The sequence below is a fragment of the Malaclemys terrapin genome, chromosome 16 (assembly GCF_027887155.1).
Source record: "Malaclemys terrapin pileata isolate rMalTer1 chromosome 16, rMalTer1.hap1, whole genome shotgun sequence".
Lineage (NCBI taxonomy): Eukaryota > Metazoa > Chordata > Testudines > Emydidae > Malaclemys > Malaclemys terrapin.
Window position 1 is genome coordinate 6,489,053 of NC_071520.1, and position 9,709 is coordinate 6,498,761.

Sequence of the window (9,709 nt, forward strand, 5' to 3'; positions counted from 1 at the left end):
AAAATTCTGTGTAACTAAATGAAATTTGTCCTGTAATTGTGAGAATGGTTTCAGATTTTTATATCTAATAAATATTTACTGTCATTTAAACTCACTTTTGTCTATCTGGTCTATTTCTAGTCCATCAAATCTGGGGCAAAAATCTGTCAGGGATGGTACTTGGTCCTGCTGTGAAGGCAGGGGGCTGGACTCAATGACCTTTCAAGGTCCCTTCCAGCTCTATGAGATAGGTACACTGCTAAGCTGTGGAGTATGCGTGGTGTTTGGGAGTCACTCTGGGCGTGAGATCTTCTTTCTTCAGCAATGCAGTTCCCATGCCTCTGCATAACAGAACGGGGGCTTCGGCAGCACCCTTCCCCCCCACATTTCCCGGCTGGGAAACTAAACCACCGTTCCCAAGACCCAAGTATGAAATAGGAAGGAAGACTTGGCGTGTCTCATTGAAATGCACTCAAGAGGCACTGGAATGCATCCTACATGAGGGTGTCTCCATGTAAAGGGCAGGCAGGGGGGATGGGGGGTAATGCCAGTTGGCAGCCAAGCACTTCCATAATCCTCACCCTTGTCATGCCAATAAAGTTATTGACACTGAAAACTGTAGACCCCTTCTGTGAGTCAGCCCCGGCTCCCATGCTGCTGACCTCTGTATTCCCCCTTGGAGCTGTACACGCCTTTCTCCCTTGGGCCAGTTTCCTGGTCTCCACAGTCCTTCAGCTTGTCGAATTTTCACTTGGCTTGCTTTGCTCTGGTTTAAGGGCGCTCTGCTGCCTCCCTGAGCTCCAGAGGGTGGGGCTGGCCATGACGGGACAGCCTGGCTGAACTAGAGAGAGGAGAAGGGGTTGTGATTAGGTGCTGCTGTCGCCTCGTCACTAATTCATACCTCTCCCTAACCCCCTCCACCCTTCACACAATGCCCTAGTTTTCACAGGTCTGGGGGACGTTGAAAAAGCCTGGAATTTCTCCAGATATAGTCTCCTGGTGCTGCAGCTCCTCACTTCTTCCTGCATCCAGGTCTGGGTTGGGCACCCCGCAGTAAAATGCTAAATGATAAGACCTGCAAACTCTGTGACCCCTAACCTGAGCAGTCACCTGGGGCTAAGATTCCCAGTGATTTAGGTGTACAACACTGCATGCAATCTGTGGGCACTAGTTGCTACATGCCTAATTTGCAAGCACAATTACTGTGACTGGATGTGCAAATGGGATCATTTCACAGGATTCTGATCATTTGTCCCTCCAATTTGCAAGCTGCTTAGGACACAGGGCTGGAAGGGGCCTCCCTGGGTCATCAAATCCAGTCCCCTGCTAGCGCAGGCAACCACATCATATGCTCAGGCTTGATAGCTACACGTGCAAATAAGGCCCGTCTGGGCAGACACGTTCTGCATCTGTGGTTCCAGACCTTCTGTGACAGGGCGTCAGTTAAGCCTTAGGGGGACAAGAAGACCCTGCATCCCGGAGGATGGTGTGAGCACAGGCTTACAAAACGGCCAAAACTGGAAGAGAGGAGGTGTTAGCAGTGGGATGGAACATTGTCACTTTAAAGGTCTGGGATGAGGAGCCCTGTAGTGCAGGGTGGGAGAAGGGCTCCCTCACCTTCCAGCCAACCAGGAGAGGCTTTCAGAAGGCTCGTACCATATATGCCACCTTCCCTCTGGAAAGAGTGCCCAGGGACGGAGGAAGGACGGCTGAGCCAGGAGGCTTGGCTGCTGCCGAGCAGGAGAAGGGGCCCATGGAAGACAGGAGCGTTGGTGACGGGTGTGAACGATGGCGCTGCTATGGTGGGCTTTGCGTTTGGGACACCGAGGATTATTTTGAATTACCTTGGGCTCCTGACCTGAGAGAGAGCCCTAAGAGACGGGCAGAGGGAGGGCCCTGCGGAAACACCTCTGGCCACAAGGGGGTGCCAGGCAAATGACCACTCTGTAACGCCTACGGTTTAAAATCTGGCTGTGGATGGGGTGTCCTGGCTCCTGAGAGACAGACAGACAGTGTCACCATCTGTTAAACTTTAGCGATAGCTGGCTAGCTTGGCTCGAAGCGTGGGGGTGAGCGGGGTGGCTCTGAATCCACCAGTGCACATCGCAGCTTACAGAGACTTCGCCTGTCTGTGTGAGGGTTTGTATCAGTGTCGCTACACTGGAGTGGCTATAAATGGGACGCTCCCTGGCTGATTGTGTGAACCACTGCCCCTTTGACTATCACGCAGCTAGCAATCCAAAGGCCCGCTTCCAGCTGAAACCAGGTCAGCAGCACATCCCACTCTTCCAGCATCCCCAATGCGCTTCCAACTTCAGCCCAGGTTCTGCTCTTCCAACTGCCCCAGGAACGCTGTGTCTGCAAACCTCAGGGGTGCTGAGCTGAGCCTCCAGGGGTGACAGTCACATGCAGGATACACACGCACTGGGTGCAGCCACCCGGATGGGGGCCTCCACCAATTGGTTAAACCCGCACTAGGGCCCCACTCAACCCATCATGTGCGATTCTGCCCTGAGGATGGGACGTAGAGCTTATCCAGATCCTTCCAGGACAATCTGGGATGATCCCAACGTTGGCTCTGAAGTTCTTATGAATCAAGACTGACAGAGAAGCCCACACCAAGAAGAAGCATTTCCTAGCAGTTAGAGCAGGGGACAGGAAGTCAGGACACCTGGGTTCCATTCCTACCTCTGGGGAGCAGCAGCAACCCCAAGGGATTGGAACAAAGCTTAAGGGCCTGGTGATGACAAGGGGCATCACTGATTGTGTCTTCAGTCCCTCCAGAGAGCAAATGGGTGGAGCTGGGGCAGAGGCGCTGTTAGCTAATTGTTAATGACGATTATTGATGTCAGGCCTATAGGCCCCAGTTACATTGTGCTAGGTGCTGTACAGACACAGGACAAAAAGACAGCTCACCTGGAGAGTCACAGGTGCCTGGGAGCTCCTTACATCAGGCACTGAGACCTGATGGTGAGGTGCCTGGCAAGGTCTGCATTGCATCGGTATCCGCACAGCAGTCCCTAACGCCTTCTCCTGTCATGCACTAGGCTCAGCATAAATCCTGGGATGATTTTGCATGAAAGGTCACAACCCAAGCCCTGTTTGCTATTCTACTCTGCTTCATGGACTACACTCCTCCCCGGGATAGCTGAACCCCCGGAGAACATGCTATCAGGATAGTACACCTCGGGCTGCTTAGGCCATACTGAACAAACAGGAGGGCATGGGACAATGCCTGTAGAGACCTGTGCTTTAGAATGGTCCATAGCAAGTATTGGACCCAGCCATCTACCTCCTGTTCGGGGGGGGGGGCGTGTTCTTTATGAGCTGGTTCACCCCAAATGGCACCTTCTTTTTCTTCCGCATTACAAGGAAGAAGGTCTTCAGCCAAGGGCACCAGTTCACAGATCTTCCAGCAGGAGGCGTTGTAGTCATTTCTGGCCCTGCCTCTTCTTCCTTGGCAACCAAACCTAGACCATCTTGCATCTCCAGCCTGCCCTGCTCCCACCTCCCCAGGCTGGGAAGAAGATCACCTGCATCCACAATTGATTCTGCATCCACAATTGATTCTCTGCATTGCTAGCGTGAGGCCAAGTCATTGTGCTTGGCTTTGATTTTGTGCTTCCTGCTTCCTCCCCCTCCCAGTGCTCATGGGACAACACTGATCAGATAAGAGACCTCTCAGCCCAGCCCAGGGAGCTGATAATGGGAAAACAGAAGCCTGGCTGTTGGCGACATAAGAGCCTTAAGAGCTTAAAGGGTCAATTTCCCACCTTGTTAAATTGCCCACTAAAATCACATGCCTTTAAGGGGAAAAAAATATGCTTTTAACTGAGCAAAGAATGAACCCAGCCACCCTGGGGCACTGGGTTTGTTGTGTTCAGGAAAGTTACAAATGCCTTTGCCGTACAGATCAAGCCTCCTTGAGAACTCAGAACTGCAAAAATGTGCCCTGGTGCCCATCAGAGAGAGCTCACAGCAGGATCTCCAACCGCAGATGTGATTTCAAAGCAACACTCTTTGCTCCATGCCAAGGGCATCACAATGCAATGTCAGGAAAGCTTTCTCCATGCTGTGCAGCTCTCACCTCGGGGAAGAGGCACAGGTTCCGACTCACTCTTTTGTGCAATATTTCCTGCTCATGGGCAGCTGGACTGGGATTCAGGACACCTGGGTCTCTTGCCACTGACACAGGCAATTTGCCCCTCTCTGGGCCTGTCTGTTTCCCCTCCCACCCTCTGTCTGACGTGTCTCTTTAGACTGTAAGCGCTCCGGGGCAGGGACTGCCCCTCGCTGTATGCTTGCCTAGCACAGGGGAATCTCTGTTTTAAATGGGGCCTTTGGGAGCTTCTAGAATAGAAATAACAAATACGAATAAGGCTCATTAAAAATAGGCTAGCAGGCCTGAGGGGGCAGGATATGACCTAGGAGTCTGAGGATAACTGGAGTTGAACTAGCCCAGTGATTCTCAACCAGGGGTACGCAGAGTCTGCCAGCGGTACATCAACTCATCTAGATATTTGCCTAGTTCTACAACAGGCTACAGAAAAAGCACTAGCGAAGTTAGTACAAACTAAAATTTCCTACAGACAATGGCTTGTTTATCCGGCTCTATACTGAACTGTAAGTACAATCGTTATATTTCAATTTTATACTTACTATTTGATAGTATTTCGGTGTGCTGTCCCAGCTCTGCTTGTATTAAGTTAGTAACTTCAGCCATTTTGTATTACTTTATATTAACTTTATTTTAAAACTTTGCTATGTGGTAATAAGGAAAGCCCATGTTTCAAAGATTAGTTAGTGGTTAGGGTTAGAAGCAGAGTCTGCATTTTTGTTGCTTGGCAACCATATCTTTAAGAAAGTTAGGAGTAATTCCAGCTGTTGCATTTCTGAAGGGCTAAAATAATTAATTTACGGGATTTATTTAAAGTAAAGTTTTTACCTTGGTTTGTTGTTTTGTTCTGTTTTGAATTGCTTTCTATTTTGAAAAACAATAACTTAAGCAAAGAGAGAGAGCAGAAGTGAGGAGAGGTGGGGGAAGGGGGATGAAGAGCAACCTAGGAAGGTAGGGAGACCTGAGCCAAGAGAGATTAACTGTATTAAGGTAAGAAAAGAAATAAAAAATTAATGGAGATATCCCCATCTTCTAGAACTGGAAGGGACCTTGAAAGGTCATTGAGTCCAGCCCCCTGCCTTCACTAGCAGGACCAAGTACTGATTTTGCCCCAGATCCCCAAGTGGCCCTCTCAAGGACTGAACTCACAACCCTGGGTTTAGCAAGCCAATGCTCAAACCACTGAGCTATCCCTCCCCCCTAATGTATGTTAAAATACAGGCAGCAGCCGTGAGTTTAGCAAACTGAGAAGGGATATAAAGGAAAACGTACCCGGTATGTAGAAATATTTGAGAAAGAAGGATCTATTTTTAGGTATGAACGTGGATTCTGTGGGTCAAAGCAGCTTGGAACTCACACCCTGGGTTTGTATAGTAATAGTGTGGCTATGACACTTTGGTATTTTTATGTCTGACTTTGTAAGCAAGTTGTTTTTAAGTGAGGTGAAGCGTGGGGGTAGGCAAGGCTAGGGTTACCATATTTTGTGCCTCCAAATGGAGGACACTCCACGGGGCCCCACCCCCAGCCCCGTCCACACCCCAACTCCGCCCCCTCCCCAACGTCTCCGCCCCCTCCCCTGCTTCCCGCGAACATTTGATTCGCGGGAAGCCTGAAGCAGGTAAGGGGGAGTGTGGGGGGAGGAGGCGCGGCCCAGGCTGGCCCCCGGCGGCCCGGCGCATGGCCCGGCCCGGCGACCCCGGCCCAGCTCCCGGCCTCGCGGGCCCGGCCCCCCGGCTCCCGGCCCGGCCCCCGGCCGGCACCGCGCCCCCGGCTCCCCGCCCGGCCCCGCGCCCGGCCCGGCACTGTGACCCCGGCTCCTGGCCCGGCACTGCGCCCCTGGTTCCCGGCCCGGCACTGCGCGCCCGGCTCCTGGACCCCGGCCCGGCACCGCGCGCCCGGCCCAGCTCCCGGCCCGGCACCATGCCCCCAGCCCGGCGACCCCGGCCCCGCACCGGCCCCGGCCCCGCACCGCCGACCCCAGCCAAAGAGGCCCCGGCCGAGCACCACCGAGCCCTCCCTGCCTCCCTTCCTCCCAATTTTCCCGGACATGCCCGGCTTTTGGGGATTTTCCCCCGGACGGGGATTTGAGCCCCCAAAAGCCGGACATGTCCGGGAAAATCCGGACGTATGGTAACCCTAGGCAAGGCAGATCAGACTCCTGAAAGGGGGACAGTAGTCTACAAAGGCTGAGAGCCACTGAACTAGAAGGTTAGGAGAGCAAGATCGTAAAGGGCCAGTGTACTTCCAAGGGACCGCCTGAGGCCAGGGAGAGGGGCTGAGCTCCAAGTGCCCTCTTTGGCTTCTCTAACAAAAGCCTGACATTTTTTGTTTTTTTTTTTTTCTTTCTCAAGTGCCCGTACCGAGGGCAGCTGCATGGGGAGAGACGCAGGCAACCAGGTCCCGAATGATCAAGGGCTTTAAAACCATTCCCCTTGGAAACATACTGGAACCAGTGCAGATCCCAGAGCCAACCCATGCTGGAGTGGGTGGTGTTTGTACTGAGTCCATCCAGCAGAGGGCGCTGGAAACCACATCTCAGGTGCATCTGAGTCAGAGAGTGAAGGTCACAAGTCACCAGCTGTCCTGAAGCACCAAGTGTCTCCCCTGAGTGGATACAGTCTCTGCATGTTTTTTGTTACAGCTGGCAGGGCTGGTTCAAGCAAATCTCGGGCACTCTTCAAACCACACAATTGTACTGTCATGGCAGGAGCTGAGATCGAGCATGGGGTAAAGCAGCCCTACTGAAGTCAAGGGCAAAACTCCCTCTGATTTTTCAAATAGAGCCAGGATGTCATGCATTGTGCCACCCTCCCTGCCCAAACTGCTCTGCCAGGGCCGCTTGGAGTACTCGGTACATATCACCTGGACCCTCTGTGGTATTACCCCCGCCGCATAAAGTAGGTTGTCCGCCATGCCTGGTAGCACTGGAGCTAGGTAATAAAACAGCCCATTCCCTGGTGGGTGAATCTCCCATTACCTGTGGGTCTTCTTGTGGCTGACCTGGCTCTGACGCGTGTGGTTGTACTGCATCCCTGCCCAGTCTGGACCTTTCGGACTGTCTTTAAACATCTGCAAAGAAGCCAAGAACCAACCCTGAACACAAGGAACAGCCCATCTGTGGGACAGCCTTGCCCCTCTGGCCCTGGCAACTCGACTCTGCCACTGGCTTCTCCCTGTGCGGCCTGCTCTAGTGCCAACCCCAAATGTTCAAAAATCATGGGTGGGGCTCACCAACAATCACGAGATTGGCTTTAAAAGCGTGAGATTATGTAAAAAGACTAGATTTGCTGTTCTTTTTATTTCCCCTCTGCTCTTTGAGCCCATAGGAGGCACTGGGGCCCAGGGGTGGGGCATCCAATAGGCTGGGAAAGTCTGTGCCTCCCCAAACAGCCCTACATGACCCTGCCCATGGTCCTCCCCGAAGCCCCCTCCTGCTTGCCCTTTCCCCCTTGGCCCCAGCCCAGGCAGGCTACTCCTCTTCAGTGGTACTGGGGCTGGAGCTGGCGCTGCCGGGACTTGGGGCCGCCCAGCACTGAGTGGAGGATGGGGGCTGGGGCCATGCCTGATGGCGCTCAGGGTTGGGGCTGGAGGCACTGGGACTGGGAGAATCAGGGGGGAGCCATGTGCTGTCTGCCCTGCGCTTGGGGGCCAGGAGGACCACGTGTCACCCAGCGCTCTGGGCCGGGGGGCTGGCAAGCACAGGGCTGGGGGCTCCAGGCTCCAATGGGGGAAGGGGGCAGGGCTGTGGGTTGTGGGGGCATGGCCAGACAGGGGCTAGACTCCCCCAGCCGGTGGTTCACCCACCGCCCATGCTGGGGTCACATTTTGAAGCTTTCACTATAACCACGAGAGCTAGAAACTTACTTTTTCTTTAAGAATGAAAGCTGAAATCATCACACTTCCACCTGACTCCAGGAGCTGGGGCTTTAAGGAAAGCACTAATTATCCTGAGACTCATGAGAGTTGGCAACACCGGCACCCGGGTTCCCTGCCGTTGTGTTTGGTGCAGCCGAGAGACGGGGTGGGTGAGGTGATAGCTTTTATTGGACCAACTCACGTTGATGAGACAGACAAGCTTTCAGCTACACCAAGCTCTTCTTCAGCTCTGGGAAACTGACTCAGGCTATGGCTACACTGGCGCTTCACAGCGCTGCAACTTTCCCGCTCAGGGGTGTGAAAAAACACCCCCCTGAGCGCAGCACGTTGCAGCGCTGTGAAGCGCCAGTGTAATCAGTGCCCCAGCGCTGGGAGCTAGTCCCCTCATGGAGGTGGCAGCGCTTTGAAGTTTCGAGGGTAGCCACGGCCTCAGAGTGTCACAGCTAAATACAAGTGGAACAGATTGTTTAGCATAAGTAGTTAATACACAGTTTGAGGGACCATTCACGGTAAAGTGTCCCATTAACACCCCCATCATAGGGAGAAAAGGAAGGGTGGGGAGAAGCAGCCATGGGGGTTATTAGTGGGTTACAGATTGTTCTAATAAGCCATAAATCCAGTATGTCTATTTGGGTACGTCCAGACTACCCGCCGTATCGGCGGGTAGCGATCGATTTATCGGGGATCGATATATCGCGTCCGAGACGCGATATATCGATCCCTGCACATGCTCCCCGTCGACTCCAGAACTCCACCGGTATTCTCGTAGCTGAAGTTGCATATCTTACATTGACCCCCCCCACCCCGCAGTGTAGATCAGGCTTTTGATCCAGGATATGCAGTGTCTAGCAAAGTTATGAATTTAAGCTCCCAGGCTCGTCTTTTGAAGGTGGTGGGCAGGTTTCCTTTGAGGATGTAGGTCAGATGTAGAGCGATCGATTTGTGAAAAAAGTGTTCCCCCACCGGTGATAGGAGAAGAGTCTGGAGAAGAGAAGATTGAGAGGGGACATGATAACAGTTTTCAAGTACATAAAAGGTTGTTACAAGGAGGAGGAAGAAGAACTGTTCTTCTTAACCTCTGAGGACAGGACAAGAAGCAATGGGCTTAAATTGCAGCAAGGGATGTTTAGGTTGGACATTAGGAAAAACTTCTTCACTGTCAGGGTGGTTAAGCACTGGAATAAATTGCCTAGGGAGGTTGTGGAATCTCCATCACTGGAGAATTTTTAAGAGCAGGTTAGACAAACATGTGTTATGGTGGTCTAGATAATACTTAGTCCTGCCATGCGGGCAGGGGCCTGGACTAGATGACCTCTCGAGGTCCCTTCCAGTCCTATGATTCTATGTGTCTGTCTGTTATCATTTCTCTGTGTGAGTTCATTCCAGAGCATCATGATTGTCTGGTTTCACCAACACAGTTGTTATTGGGGCACTTAGTGCCCTGGAGGGGGTGCACCACATGTCGGGATCTCTTGAAAGATGCTAATGGGGGTGTTGATCATGGGAGCAGTGGAGAGAGGTGGCACCAGACCCTGCCAGAACAACAGATGCAGAACGTGCAGGGTCTGGTGCCACTTTGAGTTGGGGTGTCCTGGTCTGATGAGGCGCTTCCGGGGGTGTTCGCAGGCCCGAAGAGGAGGCGGGGAAAGATTTCTAGCAGGAGGGGGTCCCCATGGAGGATTGGGGGGGGGGTGCCGGTGTTTGATGACTCCCGCACGGGGGCCCAGGCACTGGAAG